The sequence below is a fragment of the Bradysia coprophila genome, assembly GCF_014529535.1.
Source record: "Bradysia coprophila strain Holo2 chromosome X unlocalized genomic scaffold, BU_Bcop_v1 contig_26, whole genome shotgun sequence".
Taxonomy (NCBI): Eukaryota; Metazoa; Arthropoda; class Insecta; order Diptera; family Sciaridae; genus Bradysia; species Bradysia coprophila.
This window is the reverse complement of record NW_023503313.1, coordinates 2,802,811-2,826,690: the sequence shown is the minus strand read 5'-3', so window position 1 is coordinate 2,826,690 and position 23,880 is coordinate 2,802,811. Positions and strand designations below refer to the sequence as shown.

At 36.2% G+C, this 23,880-nt stretch overlaps 2 long non-coding RNA genes across 2 annotated transcripts in view; one reads left to right on the top strand and one right to left on the bottom strand.

The window, feature by feature from the left end:
• LOC119069306 overlaps nt 1-23,880 on the top strand; it is a 481,283-nt gene that overhangs the window by 20,982 nt on the left and 436,421 nt on the right. The window lies entirely within an intron of this gene.
• On the bottom strand, nt 14,524-22,076 carry LOC119069296. The gene is made up of 3 exons (XR_005086295.1): nt 21,768-22,076; nt 21,695-21,714; nt 14,524-14,534 (listed from the first exon to the last, which is right to left on the bottom strand). It is a non-coding gene; the product is annotated as an uncharacterized LOC119069296 (long non-coding RNA).

Below are 23,880 nucleotides of genomic sequence, written 5' to 3'. Positions count from 1 at the left end.
GGTAAATGATTGTCGTTTGCCGGTATTCGACAAGACTGCCAAACATAGAAAGATAGCAAGTTCTGTGCTTTAATATTTCATTTTATAGATTCATGTCTCCCACCTTGGTCAATTGAAATCTAGTTGCTCAAACATTGAAATGTATGAGAAATCAAATCTAAGACTAACTTTCGAATTGATGCAATTAACTTTGCGGTGTTATTGATTCGTAAGAATTGTAACATAAATTGAGATCCGTTTGAAGTGTGTGTATATACAATAGTTGGTTCTCTCCTTCGAAACTTCTCTTCGCCCGTTAAAAATATTTCGATGAATATGACTACGACTCTCCCTCCTAGCCGTATTATTTTCCATCATTTTGTTCAGTTGGACGATCAGTACGAATTAGCTGAATGTACAAAAAGGACAAGGTATGCTGGACTTGTTGGAGTGCTGAACTCATTTCAATTTTCACTCAAAAAGTTAATCACTCAAATCTATCCAATTAAAGCTAAATTCCAACCGCCGATAGCGAAATTGTGATTGAAAAATATTCAAAAACACGTAAAATATTGATTTTCTTTGAGTCTTGTAAAAACACTTGATCCAACCGTACAAATTCCATTTGAATCGAAACACGTAGAGCTGCAGCATAGACATAGGATTTTAAACCTTTATACCGCGATGCGATTGAATATTAATATAAATAGTAAAATTGTATTTTATTTTTGCACAGTTTTATGTTGAAAGTTTTATGCTTTTTGCAGTAAACGTGAAAAAAAAATCCATTTCTAGAGAACTGAAAAGTGTTTTATAATGCAGTAACGAAACAGTATAACGCTTCACCAATTGATTGATGTCGATATTGTGTAGAATTTGATTTCTAATAATGCTTTACACTTGAAACAATGGTAGGTGCACGATAGCTATTCTCGAAATAAATTTTAAAATCGATGTACTGTACACACTATACACTAGACCCAACCTCGTTAGGGTCCTAGAGCTCAAAAATGAAAACGATGTTTTTCTCATCGGATAATGTAATAATGTGTCACTAGTTCTAAAACGTGGGCTTTATAAAGGACTCAAAGTGACTTGAGGCAAACAACCACTCACGCCAAAAACACTTCAGTGACGTTTTTAGCCCCGTACGAAGTACAAAGGGGCTTATAGGATTACGATGCCGTGTGTAATTGATGGAATTCGAGGCAGTCGGTAAGGGCAAAGTGTTTGCCTATGTTCGATGACGAATCTGCAATAAAAATTTTGTCTATCTGTCTGTCACGTCGATATCTTGAGTAAATCAAATCCGATTTAAAAAAAAATCCCTGAAAGGTAGTTGAAATAGTGAGGCTAAGTTCGAAGATGGGCAAACGCTCCGACTGTTCTGACGGCTCGTTTTTTTGGATTTCCAACGATATTCTCTTCAACTGGCTTATTCGAAAATCTGAAAAAAGAACTTGGAAAGAATGGAATTCGAGCAGTGGCGAAACCGGATAAAAATTTGAAAATGTCGGTATTCAGTCGACTCAAAGACAAAACACCAATCCTGCAACAGTCCAATGTAGTATACGAAGTACCATGCACATGTGGAAAACGGTACTGTGGAAGAACACGACAGAAATTAGGCAAGAAAATCGGCCAACATGACTACCACATCTCCACCAACGATGAACAACATAGTGGTCTCAGCGAACATGCCATTCAGACTGGCCACAAACCAAGATTGAGTGGAGTCAAGATTGTCCATAAAGAAAAGAACGAAAAGAGAGTAAACATCCTGGAGAGTATCGCTATCAAAAAGACTTCGTCGAATTTAAACCGCCAACTGGACAGTCAATACCTACCAGTTGCTTACAACAACATTATCTGATTTCCGAAGAACAGTGGGGGAAATAAAACCTAGTCGTGTAAACGCCCCTCTATGGCTGTTATCATGGTGAATTGAGACATCTGCAATAAAGTGTCATTGACATTGAAGTTTGTTTAGTAAACAAAACGGACCGTGCAATTTTTTGAGACGTAATTCTCATCAGAATTCAATAATTTTAGGTAAAAATTGTCCTAATTTATGTTTAACTACATGTAAGCTTATGTGCCTTTGTTATTTCTAGTCATTGATAATGTCTTCACACTCGTTAATTTTTGTTCTATTTATTTGGTTTTGTTTACACGGACGGCAAAGTCACATAACAAGAAAAATACTATTGCAATAGATACAAAAATTCTGTTAGCAACATAAACTATACTGGAACCTAACCTCAGGAATAAATTCCATTCTCCACCAAATATTTTTTTATAATTCGGTTGAGAATTACTCTAGGTGTTGTGTTAACAAAGAGCAGAAAAGGCTTCTTCCGAGAACTTCTCCCAGATGGTTGAACCGATACCACCCATTTTCGAACTTGACCTGAACTTTGCTCCAGTTATCGTGTTAACAAAGAGCAGAAAAGGCTTCTTTCGAGAACTACTCTCAGATTATTGAACCGATACCACCCATTTTCGAACTTGACCTGAGGATTTCAATACTTCGTCGAATAAAAAAAAGTTTTTGAAAATCGGTTGAACTTTGCTCCAGTTATCGTGTTAACAAAGAGCAGAAAAGGCTTCTTTCGAGAACTACTCTCAGATTATTGAGCCCATACCACCCATTTTCGAACTTGACCTGAGTATTTACATACTTCATCGAATAAAAAAAGGTTTTTGAAAATCCGTTGTTATTTACTCAAGTTACAGAGTTCCCACTCCTCCTAAAATTCATAAAATTCATAAAATTCATAAAATGGACCAAATCCTCCTAAAATCTCCTAAAATCTTCTAAAACTCCTAAAATTCCTAAAATGAGCTCACACTCTCGAAGAAATTTTTTAATAATACTGAAAAACTAAAAACGGTAAAAACAGCAAAATTATGCGGCAATGAATTTGAACTTCTGTATGAACCTGACTCAACTTGCGAAAACACCCCTTTCTTTGAGTCATGCAAAAAGCAATCCTGAATGTGGATTTAGCGAAAATAAATACATTATCGAGGATCGCAGTTTGTTAGAAGATGCGACTATCGTGTCCCTTCGAACGTTTAAGGACACATTGAATAATATAAACGTCACTGACTTCCTAATGAATCGACGTATTTTCCAGATGTGCTCCAATGTACTTTACTTTTCTCGAACAACAAAAAGTCGAGAAGGTACTACTTCTTAAGAATAAAGAGGCGGAAGATAATCTCAATAAAGCATCTTCACAAAAAAAAATCGAGTTCAGAAAAACTTTCCGATATCGAGAAATCTCTCCAGATCCAGTAGAAAAAAACTTTTTAGTGCACAAGAGCTGATAAATGATGGAAACAAAATTATGGTGAATCTTGTTAATTCGAAAGGCGCAGTCGACAAGAAAAGCCTGATAAAGGATCAGTTGCTAGTCGAGACTGGCGTCAGAAAAGAGGAAATCATAAAAGTTTCAATTATTAAACTACATAAGGAAAAATATGTTTTGACACAAAAAAATAACTTTTTGTCAATTTTCTTAAACATTTTTAGTATTTTACGAAGTGTATGAGAAACAGAGCAAAAATTCCTCCGGAAATTACTTATACAACCTTTCCCACATTTTAAAAAATTCCTCCTAAAATTCTCCTAAAATTACCTTCCAAATCTCCTAAAATACTCCTAAAATTGCTTTTAAAATTTCCTAAAATTCCTAATTTTAGGAGCCTTCCTAAGCCGTGGGAACTCTGAAGTTATCGTGTTAACAAGTAGCAGAAACTTGTTACATTTAACGTTTTTTAATCATAGTGAACGTGTTTTGTACGGTGTATTTTCTTTTGTAAAACCCATGACTTACAGTCAAGGGAACAAGTTTTGGCAGCTGGAGCTTTTCGAAGGTGAAAACGCCGTTGTTTCTATCGATTTCCATAGTTTACGGAGTAAAATGATGAAACTAAATCTCAACAGATCTGTTGACTGACAATGATTTATGGTCACAAAACAAACAATTTTTTTAGGGTTCAAATTTCTTCGATCGTAGGGCTTTTCTTATTATCTTCTTGTATACATTTCGGAACGTGAAAAACTTGTACTTTAACAGTGGTTAGTTCGAAATCTAACGGCTTCCTATTGGTGCCTTTACACAAAAAAATGTTTGCTTTGCGTCAATCCACAAATCATTTTCAATCAACAGATCCCATGTATATACCTTGTTAAAAAGTATGGTAATTGATAGAAACAACGTCATTTTTCCCATTATTTCGAAAAGTGTACACTCCGTCGCCTGATATCCTTCGAACAGAAGTTGTTTGACCCAAAAAAGTGAAATACAAGAGGTGCAAAATTTTTTGATTAAATTTGGTTCAGGCACACCGTGAGAGATGAAACTGTTTTTTGGTAGAGGTAAGCGCACCAAATCTCGCTAATTTTACTTCATCGATTTTATACCAAAAATGATTTAAAAAAATAATTATTTACGTCACAAGAACCGTTCACTTTCGCGTGACGGATCAAGTTTTTCATGCTTGTTATGGGAACCGAAAGTAAAAAAATGTCAATTTTGAGGGGCGACCCGTTCAGCGTTTGCCTGAAATAACAAAATATTTGTACCCTCTGATTTTTCATTTTGTTTGCCTGGCCTAACAGTATGGTTCAGCGAGTCGAATAAAAAACGAGTAAAATATTTTTTTTAAATGCATAAAACGGATTTGCGCTAAATAGATATAACAATCAGATGTAACCAACTAATCCAAATATATAAATCGAAAAGCGTTTTGAAATTCGATAATAATAAATAACGGAAAAATCATGATTAATAACTCAGAACAGCGCCACTGAAACGGATAGCACACAATCAAAATCATCCAAAATACAACAGTGGAGAACGAAAAAAAAGAGAAACGAACGAAAATAACGAAACGTATCAAAAGCCCAACCAAAAAAACATGTACATACCATCATACAATTACATATGTAATAGGCATGCGGGCATCGAATGAATATCTGAACTGATTTATTTTAACAATATTATTTTCCAAAAAAGTTATTAATTGTTTTATATCATGAAAAAATGTTTAATGCTTAAATCCAGCTGAATGCATGGGTGGGAAAATGGAAAAGCTAAAATTTATCAAATATATGAACAAGATTGTGTACATGTATGTACACATCCAGAGAGAGAGTTTGTGGGGTTGTAATGGAGTTAATATCTTATAATTTTTCGTTTTATATTATTTGGAATGACTTTTGGCAGGTAAAAACCACATGCTGAAAATATAATGTACTGGTTTTACCGTGGATAATAAATAATAACTGACGTGATTGTGTGAAAGGAAAATTCTTTGGTACGAGAAGAGAAATTGAGAAATTATATTTCGAATATCGTGTGTTATATTTCACGTCTATATCATGGGCGCGTGTTAACAGAGCGCCCGTGACGCAAGTTTTATTACTAGAAAAAAAAATTGTCACAGACTGCGGAACCATATATACAGCAAATATTGAAGTTCGTCAATTCAATTCCATATAACTCTAAATTAGCGATAAACAAAATCTGGGCGTCCAAAAGAGTAAAAGTAACGCAAGTCCCTGTGTTCACTTCCAAAACAACTGATATCGTTGTAGGTGACGCAATTCTAGAATAGAAACTTTACCAAAAAAAATTCTCTTCAAGAAAAGTAACAGAAAACATAAAAAATCGACAGCTCATTGAGTGAAACTCATCACTCAAAAAAGAACACGAAAAAAAATTTACGGCACAAAGTGGCAGATGATTTGGGTTTTTTCGTTTATCCATTCTTTCAGAACGTATTTTTCCCTATTTTCATTGCCTTATTAACAGTGCTATCCTCAACATCTGTTTTGGCCAAATTTTAGTTTTTACAATTTTTGCAGAATGCGTCACCTACAGCGATATCAGTTGTTTTAAAAGTATGCACAGGGACTTGCGTCTCTTTTACTCTTTTGATTGTTTTTGACTGATCCATAGTTTCAGTTTCAGAATAATAACGTTATTGTAAAATACCATATTTGCCACAGATAACATGCTCCCAGCGAAGCGAAATTTTCGACGATATTTTGCATCGGTATGCACATGTCGAATGACCATATAAACCACATAAATAAACAGGTAAAGTCAAGTGGTCTAATTGTGTCGATAATTAGGAATGGTAATTGCGAGAATAATAATAACAAACGGGTTACAGTCCACGCTCGTATGTCATCTAATGTAAAGTGTTGATAGAACCGATAGGAAAATGATGCTCGGTTTACGGTCAGTTTGCAGAAAAACCAATTTATTAGCGTCTCTTTACGCAGTTAAGCAGCCTTTGGAAAGTAGGACACGAATCGCTCCAGATACAAACCGGAACAGATCGGCCATCACTCCACGAAAAATTCTGTGATTTCGTCGAATTTTGCATTGTTTTTGGCTGAATAACGTACGTGAATGGTTAAGGTAAAGCAGGATTATGTGTCTTGATTTTAATGGTAGTGGAATGTCAGATGGTTAGTTTAGTATTTGATGAGTTGGCATTTTAACAGTAAAATTTTGCTACATTTTGCTAAACGAAGTAACAATAAAATAGTCAATTCTATCTGTAATTTTGCGAATTTAAACTGACATTTTATGACAAAAGAGTTGATTGCAAAGTCAAAAACCATCAAAAAAGGAAACGTGACGCAAGTCCTTGTGTATACTTCCAAAACCACTGACAACTGCATTCTATTGATTGCAAAAACTTACAAAAATCTGGCAAAGAGATGACCGAATTAATTGAGAATAAGATCGTTTGTTCCCTACGCCCTGACCTAACTAATTCCATCAGGGAAATTTCCCTGTTTTCGATAAGAAGCACTTGCCCTCTAATGATGGTAACTCCTCATCTTGGAGTTCATAATACCTGAAGGTGTGAAGTCTGAGATTGGTGTAAATTGGGCAATCCCTTAGGATATGTACACCAGTCTCAGGTGCCAAACCACAAGACCAGGTACGGTCGATGACCAAACTCTATGAAGTTAGTTATAGCTTTTTGTATGTAGACAATTAACGAATCATCAACGAAAATGAATGTAAACTTTCATTTCCTTTCATCTTCAAATGTACTAACACACGCGGATGTGTACTGAATGACGATGATGCATTTTTAGGTTCAAACGTAACACAGCATGATTTTGATGTTTATAAAAATTACGATCTAATTATCTTTATTCATTCAACATGCAGTAACAAAGTTAGGGCATTTACGTGTGTTAATGTGGATATCGCATGCGGAGTAAGTCGTTCATAAGTCCTCCAGGTATTTTCGATCCATATTTGTAAAAAAAAAATCGTTTTGTAAGCAAAACATTTTAATTATGATATTGAGTGTGATTGTTATACGAACCGAACTCACAAGGGTGTATTAAGCCATAAGCTTTGGAAACTGTTATTTAGTATCCGAGTTGAAGGCCTGTAATTACAACTTTGCGAATGGGAAAGAGATATAATACAGAAGTAGAAATGCATATACTGATATCTAACAGCTTAATTTTCCTGGTACACAAACACAAAAAAAAAACATAATGCAGATTGTGCAATGTTCCAGTCTCAATTTCGGACTTTCACAACAGTCCCGCTTCTACTATGAATCTGAATATTGCTCATTCCAGCGCTGTCTTTATTATATTCTGAGAAATTCAGAAAATTTTACAGAAATTTTTTTGTTCTCCTAAAATTCTGAGTAATTTTGTATAATTCTGAGAGTGCAATAGAGATAATCCGTAATACTGAAATGAACCATACAGGGTCTTTTATTTAGGAATCAATTTTGGGAATATTTGGGAATTTCTGGAAATTTTTGGGAATATTTGGGAATTTTTGGGAATTAATTCCCAAATAATTGCTCCTTTTGAAGATATTCTGCCAAAATTTTTGGTTTCTTCTATTTTATTGTTATCAACCAGGCTTTATTAATCATGTCTAAATACCACTGACATTCAGTGTCATCGATCATAAGTTTATTTTCGCTGTTCACGAGTTGCTTCGATTATCCAGCGGCATATTACATCAGGTATTTTCTATCGTCTACACTTCTCCAATCTTCCACTTCCCAAAAAAACACAAATATTCCCAAAATTCCAAAATATTCCCAAAAATTACCAAAAATTCCGAAATAAGAGAAGACGAAAGAAATTATTGCCGTACTACCGATCATCTCTTTCCTAGAATCAGGGCCGACTAAAACCAGATAAATTTATGCGAAAACAATTTGTGGACCTAGATGACAAGGTTTTAGAAGTCAAAATAAAAATTTGGACCCTCGGGCGTAATGTGCTTACGTGATTAGGCAATGCACCTTATGAGCGAAGTGTCATTTACATTGCAGTAGCATGTAAATTTTTTTGGGGTTCCTCCATCGGCTTAAAACAGGTCATTTTGTGTATTTAAAATTTAACAAGAATAATATCCACTGATCGTTTAATTTTTCAAACGGCATTAGCATGCCTATTGCTAAGTGAAAAGATGTCTGAGTCTCTATAGACAGTGCAATTTTAGGGAATATTTGGGAATTTTTGGGAATATTTAAGAATATTTTGGACTAATTCCCAAATAATAGGCCCTGCCATAAGGTCAATTGTTAACTATTTAGACATGATTATACAAAATTATATTCTCTACGAGAAGCCGTTATAATCCTATAAAATACTAAACAAACCAAAAATCTCACTACTAATTGATGGTATTAAAATAATTAACAACTGCAGTCATAACGGATGTAATTAAATTACACATGTAAAGCGCCATTTATACATAATTTCCGATAATTTTGTGGTCGACGCAATGTTTATTAATTATCACGGTCACAGTGAGTTACGGATGGTTTAGTTAAATTATTTCGTTTTGCAACCAACAAAATATTTTGAGACAATTTTTGAATGTCAGTTGATTAATGTTAGCCAATTATATAAATATAGTCAACATGTTCCAACATGGAAAAAGAAAAGATTAAAATTTTAATGTCCAAGGAGATTACTTCCAAATAGTAATTCTTTAGAGATTACATTCTTAATTCCAGCTAGGAATTGAAGAAATATAATTCCCCCAGGGATTAAAATTAGGAATCAACAACAACTAGGAGTCGTCTAAATTGTCAAAACTAATTGTCCCTGTGATGAAAATTATCATTTCTTCGAGAAAAAAACGTATTAAGGATATTTGCAGTCTCGAGTATATTTGAGTATATGAACGGCTATATCGAGTATTTCCCGCATATCGAGTATAAATGAAAAATAATTAAATTTCGAGTCGACGGATTTTGGTCAGACAAAATGCCGTGCGCGATCTCAGGAACCCGGTGCGGTGATGGAATTAGTTTTTCAATCAGACCAATATCTGCTGAGCAATATGACTTCAAAAACGTGATGTGAAGAACATGCAAATGTTAACATTTTTCCAGAGTCTTATCGCTCGACAGATATTGGTCCGATTGAAAAACTAATTGCATCACCGGGTTCCTGAGATAGCGCACTACACACTGTCATTTTGTTTGACCAAAATCCGTCGACTCGAGACTGCAAATACCCTTATTCTTTGGATTTCAAACAAAAAAATTACGAAGAAAAATCCCACGACTTCTTACAATTTGTCTACATGATCCCATTTGTAATCACACGAAGAATTAATTTCTTTGTTAAAACGGTTCAAAAGAAGCTAAACCTGGATAAACAGCTTTCAATGGCAAGGTCGGTTCTGAATCTCTTAAGGTAAATTTCTCATTTTTGATTTAAAAAAAAACAGTTTCCTTACTAGTAATAACAGAATCTGATTTTTGGATGTTAAACTCAAGTCTCGAAAGATTAAAATGTAATTTCTCTATGACCTAATGTTTAGGGGTTAAATTGAAGTACTTCCAGACGGAATTAAATTTCAATTCCTAAATCGATTCGTTCGCGTACTGTTAATTCCTAAAAGATTAAGGTCTAGGTTCTTATGTCTATATGTAAGGCGGCTAACTACAAAGGATACTCAGTTTACCAAAAGACACTAAAAAAATCAAAATCAACCACCAAAAATAGCACTAAGCCGACTCAGAGAGTCCCATTCTGAGGCTGCTAGTACATTTAAACCGTCTGAATCTGGACTATCGTATGCGCATGTGACAAAAAACATAAATGAAAGCAAATCGTCTAAGTCACACAAAACACAAATGAACCATCAATCAATGACTTGATAAAAATGCTCACCGACATCAACAACAATATCAGACAGTTATCAAACAGATTGGTAAAATTGGAAAAACTCCATTTACCAAAAAAAAAATCGAACGTTCAACACAACAAAAATGATTAACTCGTTCCTGCTCATATTAACTTGGAACGCAAATGGGCTGATAGAAAGAGCCCGTGAACTTGAAATTTTTCTGCGAAAAAGAGATATAGCACTGATCATGCATCACAATTATATCTACTTCTCTTATGAATAATTTAATCAATTTTTACATGGATCTACATGGATCGTCCATTTCATTAATGTACATAAATTCATTCCTTTACACACGCAATTTCAACTCACATTTTTAAATAAGAGCTAAAAGTTTCCATTTAATTTTAAAAAGTCCAACCAACCAACTTAGTGAATACGAAAGTACACGAACTTTACAAAATATGCATCCACATCCGACTACAGTCTGTGATTAATTCTTCTGCTTGTGAGTCTGGTTGACAGTTACGAGTGACAAAACGCAATATTTGAGATCACTGAACGAAGAACCAGACTTTACACAGGTGAATAAATAAACCAGCACACACCCAATTTTGATAAAATGACTGAAAATTGTGCTATAAATATCGAACAAAATTAAAAGAAAATTTCAATTTCAAGAACTATTGAGGCCGAAATGAAGACCCCGAATACGGATCTAATGAAGCACTTTACTAAATTTCCTCTGCATGAGTTAAGTGATTCAATTGAAGTGGTTAAGACGTTCCGTAATAGTTTTGATGCACTTCGATCACGGAGTGTTGCTGTAGACATTAAGAGAGTTTGGTTGGATTAAAGGCTGTGTTTTTCTATTCAGAATCCAGCTCAGTTGGTTTTTATTTTAATTTAGTCGTTTATTTGTCCTGCTTGGTATGGGACGTTTCTTGAATGAAAAAGTTTTGAGTCGAAAAACGAGTTCTACAGCCAGCTAAGTATTCATGTTAACATTTCACATGAACCGTGCTTACTTTGCTGAGAAGACCAGTTCTATCGTTTTGCATCTGAAAGCGTATAGTTATACTTATTTATGCCGGAAAGGACTATACAGACGGGTAGTTGCATACCTCGCCTTCGGCTCGGATATGCAAACTCTACCCTTGTCAAAATAACAGTTTTCAAACCTTGGCGCTTAAACACACACTCGTTAGTTCGGCTCGTATCACAAAATTGATCCCTCATGATATGCATACTTTTCGCCGCACATAATGAAATGTTGATTGAAGGGTTTCAAGAAGGACACCTGGCCAACCTATTTTCATTACAAGTGGAAAATAAAAATAAAGAAAAAGAAAACATTTTGAAGCGTTCGAAGAATGAAAAAGAAGGCAACAGTTCAACACATCAGGAATTTAAAAAACTGAAGAGAAATAAGGGAAAAGAAAAAGAGCGTTTGCCTGGCAACGAAAAGAGGAAAGAAAATGTGTCTAAGAAAAGTGGAAAAGGAAATCTACCTGCCCGGAAAATGAAGGAAAATCGAAAAGAAAATGATCTGCTATTGGTAGACAAGGTTTTAGCAACAATGAACGACAATGTTGACGACGAGGTCGGAACGGTGGACGTGAATGGATTCGAAGAATTCTTTGGTAGATTTATGGCATCACAGTCATAAATCTGATCAATCGCTTTCGTACCAAACCCTTTCAAAAAATAATTCAGTTGTTTTCGTTCTGATTATGATCAAAAGCTTTCGGTTATTTAGGTTCCGGTTGCGATCAGAATTAAACAAGTACTAAGGGTAGCATTAGGCAGCAAATCTACCCTAAGAACGGGTAGGTTAGTGTGAACAGAATAAAGCAAGCTTTTGTAACTGAAAAAGTGTTTTTCAAATCGCGTTGATCGTTTGTGCATTTGAAAGTCTGAAAGAAAAAAGAAAGAAGAAAAGAAAATTGAAAGCCCGCATAGTTGGATCTGGAAAGAGAAGCCAAATCTGAAGCCGTGTTAACGTGTGGTTAAAAGTAAGGAAAAGGAATTCTCTCGTTCGAATTTTGCCCTTTATTGAATGACTTGGTGTTTGAAGGACTGGTCTGCTGAAAGCCTCCCGGAAGACGTTTGGGAATCTGCTCATTTGAATTTTGTACTGGCTGCATCTGCGCGGAGCCTCACACTGTTCCGTTCGTTGAGTGTTGTCAGAATCAAGAATTCCCAAGGTAAGATTTATGGATGCTATGTGGGCAGGCAAAATGGGCTGATATGAGTGAGGTCGATGTTTTGTTGATTTGAATGTATCTCCCATTGCTGTCTTGTCTGCTTTATTGCTCCCTAGTCTTTATTCCTATCAATTAGATTTATGCGTGACTGACCAGTCAAAACTACCTTTATAACGCCTTACATGTTCGAATGCGTTAATATGTACTGTCTTGCTAAAAGGTGCAATAAAAAGCAACTGATGATGGTCAGACCACGCTGACCTAGGGCAATTATTGTAACCTGAGGCCGAAACAGTTTCTTTTGATGTTGTGTACATCAATCTTCCCTCTTTACCCTGTTGACTCTGGCTTTCTGTTTCTGTCTTGGCGTTGCCATTGTGTTTGTCTTTTCTTACTCTCGATGGTCCTAACACCATCGAGATTTAGGTATGTACGAGTAGTCCGTTGCTAAGGCCGCAACGTTAAAAAGATTGTTATATCAACTGAAGTACACGAACTTTACAAAATATGCATCCACATCCGACTACAGTCTGTGATTAATTCTTCTGCTTTTGAGTTTGGTTGACTGTTACGGGTGACAAAACGCATTATCTGAGATCACTGAACGAAGAACCAGACCTTACACAGGTGAATAAATAAACGAGCACACACCCAATTTTGATTAAAGGACTGAAAATTGTGCTATAAATATCGAACAAAATCAAAAGAAAATTTCAATTTTATCAGTGAATTTGACTGGTTTGCAAGTTCATGCATATAATATACAGGAAATCGACAATCTAAAAAAATGAAGTTTTTGTTTCAATTCATTGCAGTGCTGATTTGTGTTGCATCCTCATATCAGCAGCGAGACGATTGTCATTGGACTCGTTGTTCATCGTCTCCATTTTGCCATGGTATAATTCACGAAATAAAATTTTGCGATGAAGACAGAGGACGCGAATTTCTATGTTGTCCTCCAACAACAACTACAACTACAACCACAACAGTACGTCCAACACCTCCAACACGAACTCCGACTACAGCACGTCCAACACCTCCAACACCAACTCCGACTACAGCACGTCCAACGCCCCCGACACCAGGACATATACATAATTGTAAATCATAATGTTTGTGAGAGTGTCCAAAAAAATAATATTTTGAATTTGAAAGCGTTTACTTGTATTTTTTTAAACTAATCTGCCTCACGACAGACTAGAACCTTTCATCCAACGCTTGGTGAATATTATCGCGAAGGGTAATGCCTGAATCCCCCAAATGATCGGTTAGTAGTTATTTTATTACTTTTTATCGGTTAAGTTGAACTTTTTCATCGGTCGAATGTGAACTAACAAACAAAAATGTAAATTCACAATAGAAGGTCGAAAACAACGGAAAACAACATACCTAATGAGTTTCTACGAAATGAACAAGACATATTCGGGAAACTACTCTAACTATGCAACAAAAGAATTCATCTAACAACTTAGGGCACTCCTCCACCAGATGTTTCATTGTTTGTAATTCACCACACTGACAAAGCGGCGATTCTATAATATTCCATCTGTTCGAATTCGGTTTAATCGGAGCCAAGTGCGCCGAGGTAAGTTGAAGCCATCCACCTCTTTTGTCGGATCATTTATCAGCTCTTTGTTTTGTACTGTTGCGGCATTCCACCATTCCTTCCACCGAGTTTTTCGGTCAGTTTGATTGCCAGCGTTGCGAAAAAAAATCCAGAAAGGTGAACGTGATCTCAGTCGAAGATTTGCAGGTGCAGAAATCAAGTCATTGTGGATGGGCAACTCCGTGTACAATTGAATTTTTCTGCATTCTCTCAGTGCCGACTCTTCCCGCAAAATGTGTGCTGGAGCAATGTTGCTGAGAACGCTCAGCCATTCCACTTCTGTTGGTTGTACAGCCCCACAAATCAATCTCAACGCGACATTGATTTTCGTGTCAACGAGTTTAGTGTGGCAACTATTCATCCACACTGGCGTAGATATACGCAAAGTCTTCGCTGAACATCCCCACGTCGTTCCAGTAAGTTTTTGCACAATGTTGACTCTGGCTTTCAGTTTTTTCTGCACGCTCTCCAGGTGTGGTCGGTAAGTTAAGCTGCGATCTACAATAACGCCCAAATTTCTCGGGTACTTGTCGTGCCTAATTTTCTTTCCATTTAGTTTCAGCTTCAACTTCCGATTGGCTTGGTGGTTGTTGAGATGAAATGTAATCGATGTCGTTTTGCCTGCGTTTGGTTTGAGTCTCCACTTAGCAAAGTAGAAGGACATTTTCTGTAGATCTGATCTGAGATCCTTCTCCAAGTCTTCGAACTTCTTGGCTTGAGCAGCAATGGCAATATCGTCCGCGTAAATAAACCTTCTCGCTTTTGTGTTCGGGATGTCGCTGGTGTAAAGGCAATAGAGTATACAGGACAGAACGGATCCTTGTGGTAATCCATCGTTCAGAATGCGTTTGCGGCTGGTCTTATCGTTGATCTCGACTTGCAGGCACCTGTCACTCAGCATGTTCGATATCAAAGTGAGAGTTTTCCTACATCGGATTACTCGGCTAAGTTTCAGGAGCAGTCCTCTCTTCCAAACCGTGTCATATGCTGCCGTTAGGTCCAAAAACACCACGCCAGTCTTTAGTCCTTTTTGAAAACCAAGCTCAATATAGTTAGTCAGAGCTTGGTCACAGCAACTGCGATTTTCTTGGAAACCCGCCTGGTCCTTCGGAATTGTGTTGTTGATAGAATCACCGAATCTAGCCAATATCGATCGTTCAAACAGCTTTAAACCACAGCTCAGGAGAGATATTGGACGGTAGTTGGCTGGATCGTTCCAAGGTTTATTTGGTTTCGGAAACGCAATAACTTTCACTTTCTTCCAGACTTTCGGCAGCTGCCCGCTGGTATAAACGTTCGTGAAATGTTGCGATAGACCTCAGTTACGTTGACTTAGTCAAATCTAATATTTTTGCCGACTGTTCAGTGCATAAAATAACTATCCAGCAATTGCAACTCGTTTAAAGGCTATTAACTATATTGATACAAGTGATTTCACCAAATCCATCGGTGGTATTAAAAAAAATATAATTGCGATATCGAAGCAATGCTGACATGGTGTAACAGCCGACGTATAAAATGCATTGCTGTTGCCGATCTTTTATCATAAACATAACAGTTAGATTTGCACTAACACCTAAAACTCGTGTACATTTTGTCATCGTCATTCGTTGTATTAAAAGTTATTAAAATAAACACCATGATAAAGGTTTGATATTTTTAGCTGGTTTAATAAAATTAAAAGATTCACTTTTATAATATTGATGTTCTAGCAGCTTTTTGTTCTGTGTGGATGTGTTTTATTGGTTAACGGTGCTAATCATCCCACATTTAAATATGTGGAAACAAGTAAGACAAATTTAGCAACATTTAAACCATGAGACTCTTATTGTCATTAGTTTTCTGTAGAACCCACCTTTGATTCAGTCCGTCAGTCAGTCAGTGTGCTGATCGGACGTGTTTTTAAAAAGGGCTGGATAATAATTAAAATTATTTTTTTTTTACATCTTTTGTAGTGTGGACTTGCGTCACGCCTGCTTACTAACGTGCAGGCATGATAATTATGAAGAAATGAAGTTATTGAGTCAGAACCTCAAGCCTTTGATTATCATTGCAAGTGAAACGCGTTGCGTGCAAGTGAATGATAATAAAACGATTGCAAACGAGTTCAATAAGTACTACATTGAAAGCATAAATGAGATAATTGACAGTATTGCCGCACAAAATGAGTTACCGTTCGTAAAGTTTAGAGAGGCCAGAAACACGTTGCAATTTGACTGTATAAGCAGTGAATCTTTGATACGCTCCATGTTAAGCATTAAAAGTTTGAGTGACAGTGAATTTCTGAACAAGTGCTAATAGATGCGTGGCCAATTGTTGAGGTGCCAATGCTGGATGTATACAACTCGTCTCTTAGTGAAGCATGCCCTGAAAAGTAGAAAAACTCAATTGTTGACCCGATACCAAAAATACCAGGAACATCAAACGGACATTAATTTCGACCAGTGAATACACTTCCGACCTACGAAAAAGTGCTTGAAGGCCTTGTGAAGGATCAACTGCAGCGACACTGCTACAACAATGAATTAATAATTGACGAACAGTTTGGTTTTCGAGAGGGCTTCGGATGTGAATCGGCTTTAGAATTCATGTTACTACAGTGGAAAATTGATATTGATCAAGGTAAAATAATTATAGCCGTTTTTCTGGATCTCAAAAGAGCTTTTGAGACAGTAGACAGGTGTCGGTTGCTGAAGAAGATGGAAAAATACGGAATAAATGGAAACGCAAATCAGTGGTTTCAGACTTATTTATCGAACCGTACTCAAAACACTCGGTATGGTGGTGAAATGTCAGACACGATGAACACAGAACACGGAGTGCCCCAAGGATCGGAATTAGCGTCAGACCTATTTCTGATATACATCAATGACATAGTGTCTTGCTTCAAACATGCAAAGTTGGTCCTATTCGCCGATGACAACACAATCTATATTACGTGCACAGACTTAGCTGAAGGCATACAAAAGATGAATGAGGATCTGGAAAGAGTAAACCAATGGCCGAATCTAAACAAAATGAAACTAAATCTGTCGAAATCTGTATACATGGTTCTGAACAAGAAATCGAGAGCTCTTCCTGCTGAACCAATTAGAATCAATGGCATAAACGTTGTTGGTCGAACGAGTCAAAAGCTTAAGAATGGTTATCCGGGAGGATTTGAAAATGGACGAACATGTGGATTATATAATCAAAAAAGTAGCTAAAAAAATCAGTTTCATGTCAAGGATCAGCAGGCAGTTAACTCTACAAGGTCGATCAACCGTGTACAAGTCAATAGTTGCACCGCACTTCGAGTACTGCCCTTCAATATTATTCACATGCAGCCAAGGTGACATGGACAAAATGCAAAAGCAACAAAATAAAGCTATGAGGATGATCCTGCGATGCTCTAAATATACAAGTGTGCAATCAATGCTGCAACAATTAAATTTGATGAGCGTAAAACAGCGAATCTATATGACGATGACAAGAATCTTCAAACTAAAAAATGGTCTGCTGCCGAAACAAATATGCGAGTTGGCAACATTCGTAGGCGACACACAACGGTACTGGTTGCGCAACGAACACGACTTCAGGATAATACAAACCAACAAAGCGTCGACGAGCAACATGATGATGATCAAGGGTTTAAAGTGTTTTAATAGTTTGCCAAGTGAGATAAAGAACGAACGGAATGTTTTCCGGTTTAAAAGTTTGATAATTGAGCATGTAAAGTCGGATATTGCAATATGAACGTGAGTTAAAGTTAAAGTAATAATTATTTTTTTGTGAGATTGTAAATTGTAAAATGAAATTTTATAGCTAAGCTAATAAACGTCAATCTATCTATTCACCGGATCACCATTCCTTATCAGATGACCTTGACTTGGATCGATCAGAATCCGCTCAATTCGGCTACGGAGGTTTTGGTGGTCGACAGGGCGGTTTCAGCAGTTTCGGAAAAGGATTCGGAGGTTCCTTCAGTCATAGTGGTTGACTTAGTAGTTTAGGTCGTAGTCTTGGCAATTTTAGAGGATTTAGTAATTTTGGTAAAGGAAAAAAATCAAAGTTAAGCGATGAAGTTTGCTAATTGTGTATTGCATCTAGGTTCTTTGGGTGGATTAAGTTTTGGTGGAGGACTCGGAGGTATCGGTGGTTTGGGAGTGTGATGGCACATTGCTATCTATGAATCATTATCTATATGTAAGCATAACAAAGGACAAGAGGTTTCATCGTAATTATAATAACAGTAATAAATAAGATATATAGTAGCAGTCAGACAGAGAGGTTTATTATTATACCAACCACTTATTACATGGCGACTCTTGCCAGTGCAGTGTGAATTAAGTATATAGTGCATAATGCAGTAAAAAAAATCTGACTTCAATGTTAAACGAGAAATATGTGTAACTCAAAAAAATCCTAAGGCAACATCGGCTGCCAAAGGCGAAAATAGTAATTCAGATTCGGTTAATGTGCAAATTATCGAGAACTTAAAAGATCATCAATCTATGGTTTTTACAGTTTTAATTATAATCGCAGCAGTAGTGGAAAGTGTATAAAGCGCATACAAAGAGAGTAGCTTTGCGTACAATTCGCAGATCACGAATGGACGTAAACAAAATTACAGACGATTTATAATTTAGTGAGCAAAAATTGTGCTATATAACGTATTATCCGAACAATTATTTTTTGACACATATATCTATGAACTAAGTGATCATAAATAACGTGGAACTATGCACAAAGTGCTATATTTGTATGTATATTTCTGCATCTCATTATGATACTTTTGATAATAAATTCAGTGATTGAACGTTATGAAGCTAAATATGAAAAGCAAATGTCTCAAACTTATGCTGATGGACATCCATTTTACATCTTTATGCGAGCAAATCGTAAAATCAACCGTTTTTAATCGATTTTTATGAAACTCAATTCGTAATTATTTCATCGAAGCGACAGTTGGTCAATCAACACATTATTTTTTGTCAAATTGGATTGGTATGGTTTTCATTTTTAGTATTTATGACGAAATATGCTGAATTTTCATTTTGATATAAGTTGAATTGAGTTAGTGTGAGAAAGAATTTTTTTTGTGTGCTTGCAATATTATTATTATTATTCCATTTATTTCAATAAAAAAATAGAGGTTACAGTTTCCTACTTCTAATTACATAAAGCACGATAAAAAAAATTAACTAAAAAATATTATACAGAAAAGGAAAAGTTAGTCTGCGTAGCTTCAATACGCAATTTTAACGTTTCAAAGAAGCTACGAAGAATATGGTTCCTTTTTTTTATATTTAAATTTTATGAAATGTTAAATTGCTTGTCATTTTGTGTGAAACAGGTATTTTCTTATTTCTCATGAAATAGTGCACTGAATGATTTTATTTCACTTGAGGCAACTAATTTTCCAACATTTAATTCTTGAAATTTTCTTGAAATACGAATCATTGTGATGAGGTATTACTTTGAAAGATGAGCATCATGCACGATCATGCATATATATTCGTTGCTAAAACAATTTTGAAATCTAACCTTAGTATAAATCCAGAAACATTGAATCAATATATAACAGATATTGTGAATGCACATAATAGATCGAAATACATTTTACTCACAAAAGCTTCCTAAAATTATATGGATATGAAATTCACTGGACTACTCATCCTAGAGATAGAGCGAGGGGTGGATCAGCAATTATCATTAAAAATAATATAAAACATCATAAACAAGAAGATATACGAGAAACGCAATCCAAGCAACTATTATAACTATACACTTCAACAATCAGGATGTGAATATTGCAGCAGCTTACTGCCATCCAAAACTAACTCATACATATCTACGATGGAATGAAATCTTCAAAAAAAAAATGGGACAACGATTCATCATCGGAGGAGATTTCAACACCAAACACACAGCATAAAGGATCGAGACTAATAACTCCCGTTAAGGGTAATGGTATGCTCAACGCAATTAAAAAGGAAAACTGTACCTACCACTCCGCACCACGGCCCACATATTGGCCCACAGACACAAAAAAAAACCAGATCTACTGGACCTCTTCATTTCTAAAGGAATCTCAACAAACAACGTGGAATTGGAAAACATTATTGATCTAACGTCAGATCACACGCCGGTTCTATTGACCCTCAATGCATCAGTTGTACTAAAAAACAAAAAGGAAAATCTCACTAACAAATAAACAGATTGGAACTTCTTCAGGAAAATAGTGGAAGAGTCAATAAACTTAAACGTCAGCCTAAAAACAAAACAGGAAGTTGATCTACAGTGTGAAAAATTCATCAGCCTGCTTCAAGATGCAGCAAGAAAAGTAACACCGAAATTAAAACCGAAACCCATTCAAGAAGTAAATTATCCAGCCGAGATAAGAGACTTAATCAAAGAAAGAAGGAAGGAAAGCACGGAGATACTGGCATAGAACCGGAAATCGGAATGACAAAAATTACTTCAACCACATAAGCCACAAAGTCAACAAACTCATAAAACTGCATAAAAAAATGTTTAGATAAATATCTGAGTAATTTGGGATCGGGTAAGGAAAATGATTATTAATTATGGAAAGCTACAAGAAAATTCAAGCGACCGTGCGTACAAAACCAAACTATCAAAGACTCCAATGGAAAATGGATAAGGAAGGATAGCGAAAAAACGGAATATTTTGCAAAATACCTCGCAACGGAAATTGACAAGCTAAACAAAAAAAAAACACCAGGAGTAGATGAGATTGCTCCAGGTGTATTCAAAGAACTGAGAAAACAAGCGATGTATATGATCACATATATTTTCAACGCCTGTCTAAAATTGAAGTGTGTACCAGGGAGCTTCAAGATTGCACAAGTAAATATGCTGAGAAAATCCGACAAGCCAGCTGAGAAAGTAACATCGTACAGACCAATTTCACTCCTGCCAACGATCTCAAAAATTTTCGAGAAACTACTGATCAAACGTATAAAACCTCTTGTGAAAATCCCTGATTTCCAATTTGGTTTTAGAAACAAACATTCAACAATAGAGCAAATTCATAGATTGACTACTACAAAATAAGGAATACTGCCCAGCAGCATTTCTAGATGAATCACAGGCATGATAAAGTATGGCACGAAGGACTCATTTACAAATTGAGCAAAGTACTTCCAGAAAACTACTGTAAATTGGTTGAATCATATATGTCGGAAAGGAAATTCCGTGTGAAAGACGAAGAAACTTATTCCAACTACTATTCAATCTTGGCAGGAGTACCACAAGGAAGCGTACTAGCTCCTCTCCTTTACACGATATACACTGCCGACCGACATACCTGTCTCAGAGAACTCTTTCATTGGCACATTCGCTGATGACACAGCGATTATGGCAACGGATTCATCTCATAGTGAGGCTGTTAAAAAACTGCAAGAATCATTGGATAAAATAAATCAGTGGACCACCGATTGGAAAATAAAACTCAACGAGAGCAAATCCAACCACGTCACTTTTACATTGCGACATATAAACAGCAATCTCCGCATCTTCCTAAATGGAAATCCAGCTCCACAGGCAGAGTCAGCAAAATATCTGGGACTAAATTTGGACAACAGATTAAACTGGAAACATCATGTGAAACAGAAAGCTCAACAAATTAAACTGAAATCAAGACAAATGTACTGGCTGCTTGGATGCAACTCCCAACAGAACCTGTATTGCAAGAGATTGATCTACTTACTTTTACTTTACTTTACCGGCGCTACAGCCACTTGTGGGCCTTGGCCTGGTCGAGAATCCGGTTCCAGCGTGCCCGGCCATTCGCTGCACTTTGCCAACCTCTTATTCCCAGCGCCCGAAGATCTGATTCGACGCCATCTATCCATCGCATTTTAGGGCGTCCTACTCCTCTTCGCCCTTCTGGATCATTTCGGAATAACATTGAGGGGGCTCTGTTCCTGTCCATGCGTGCTACATGTCCTGCCCACCTCAACCGTTGGACTTTCACCACTGCCACAATATCCGGCTCGCCAAAATCACGTTTCAATTCAAAGTTGTATCGTCGCCGCCACCTTTCGCCTTCACGCATCGCTCCGAAAATAGTACGAAGGACCTTACGCTCGAACGTTAGGAGCAACTGTTCATCACTTCTCTAAAGAGATTGATCTACAAATCAATATTAGCACCGATCTGAATGTACGGTGCAGCACTCTGGGGCTGCGCTAAAAAATCAAACATCGAAGTCATCCAAACATGCCAAAACAAATGTCTACGAATGATCACCAACGCATACCGTTTTGTGACGAACAAAGAAATACACAGAGATCTAGAAATAAAATGGGTAGCCGAAGTAATTCGAGAATATGCCATCAAACACGAAACTAGACTGTTAAACCACACCAACATAGAAGCCATTCTCCTGCTCGACATCACAAGCGAAGTAAGGAGGCTGAACCGACTCAAACCACACGAATTGACGTAATGAAGAATCAGAACACTTCATTTGAGCCCGGTCAATGGATCGTCAACCCCGCACACGTTTTACTAATTTCGATGCATTCGTAAAGAAATTAGTACAATTCATCGGTAGTAATAAATTTAACGTCAAGTTAAGATTGTACTATCCATACCAATAAAGGTGTTTTTGAAGAAGAAAAAAATATGTAAGGGCAATACAACGGGCACAGTTTCCTAAACAGTAGAGGAAACTCTTTTTTTTCTGATATATAGGCCGTGGTTTCTGCAATATGCAATATTTTTGGCTGATCTAAATGACGAAACATTATTTTGAGTAGATCTTCAAATTATTTGTCTCAAAAGTACATTATTGTTGTCGTTTAAATGGAAAATGATGACAAGACACACTATAACGTTAACGGACCCCTGCCCACCGCTAAACAAGAGGCTTAAAATAATGTCGGCAATAACTAATTACAATTTTTAAGTTAGTCCCGACAAGAAATAAATTGGCATGAGATTTTCATTGTATTTCATTTCTTTAAAATTAATATGCGTAAAGATAACGTTCTGGTGAAGGTGCTTTTAATGCAATAAGGGCAATAATAATAAGCCAGACAAGAATCTCAAACTACGGAGGCAATAATCCTTTTAGAGATGCCAATCATAATCGCTAATCCCCATCCCTAATCCTTACGCTGAACATTTGAATACAAATAATCATTAATTAAGATCGCATTTACAGCAACTTCATTATAGAAATCATAACACTATTCATCCATGTATATACACTGAACCATTTCCCTTTAACGGGATTTTTCGTCATCGACAGCGCGAATAACAGAGGAGCAAAAAAAATTATTTACATTTTAGATATTTAATCTGTTATTGATCTGTGTTGCCTTAAGGGATTTTAAATATTCAAAAGGGCTGATTTTAGATGGAAATTATTTAAATTTGAAATATTTTTCGTAACGGATGTAGTCGACAGACCTCTGTGTGTAAACTGTATATCAGAAGGTGAAATGAATATGTTATTCGACAATATTATCTTCACAAGTGGAGTGTGATTATGTACTCTTCGATTTATGGTTCAAGTATGCTTAATCTTCGGGGTAAAATTAAAATTCCGTAACATCTACTTCATACACGCTGCTGTGAAAGGAATCAACTTTCATTTCGTTCTGCAAGGTTTTTGTGAGGTTTTTCCTTTTTCTTTTTAAATGCAGCTATTTGTCGACGGCAAAAACATATTTGAATAAGTCACAACAAGTGAATCTAAGTGAATCCCGTACGTAACACACAAATCGAGTTAACCAAAATCGCATTGTGATGTGATTTTTGGGGGTGGGATTTGCTGTTAATGCCGGTGCTATATTATGGAGTGGTGAATGGTACTTATTTACTCTACAGATATAATCTAGAAATTAACGGTTTAGCGTGTGATATAATTGTGAGGAAGACCAGCGATTATTTTATTATTACTTTTTATTGG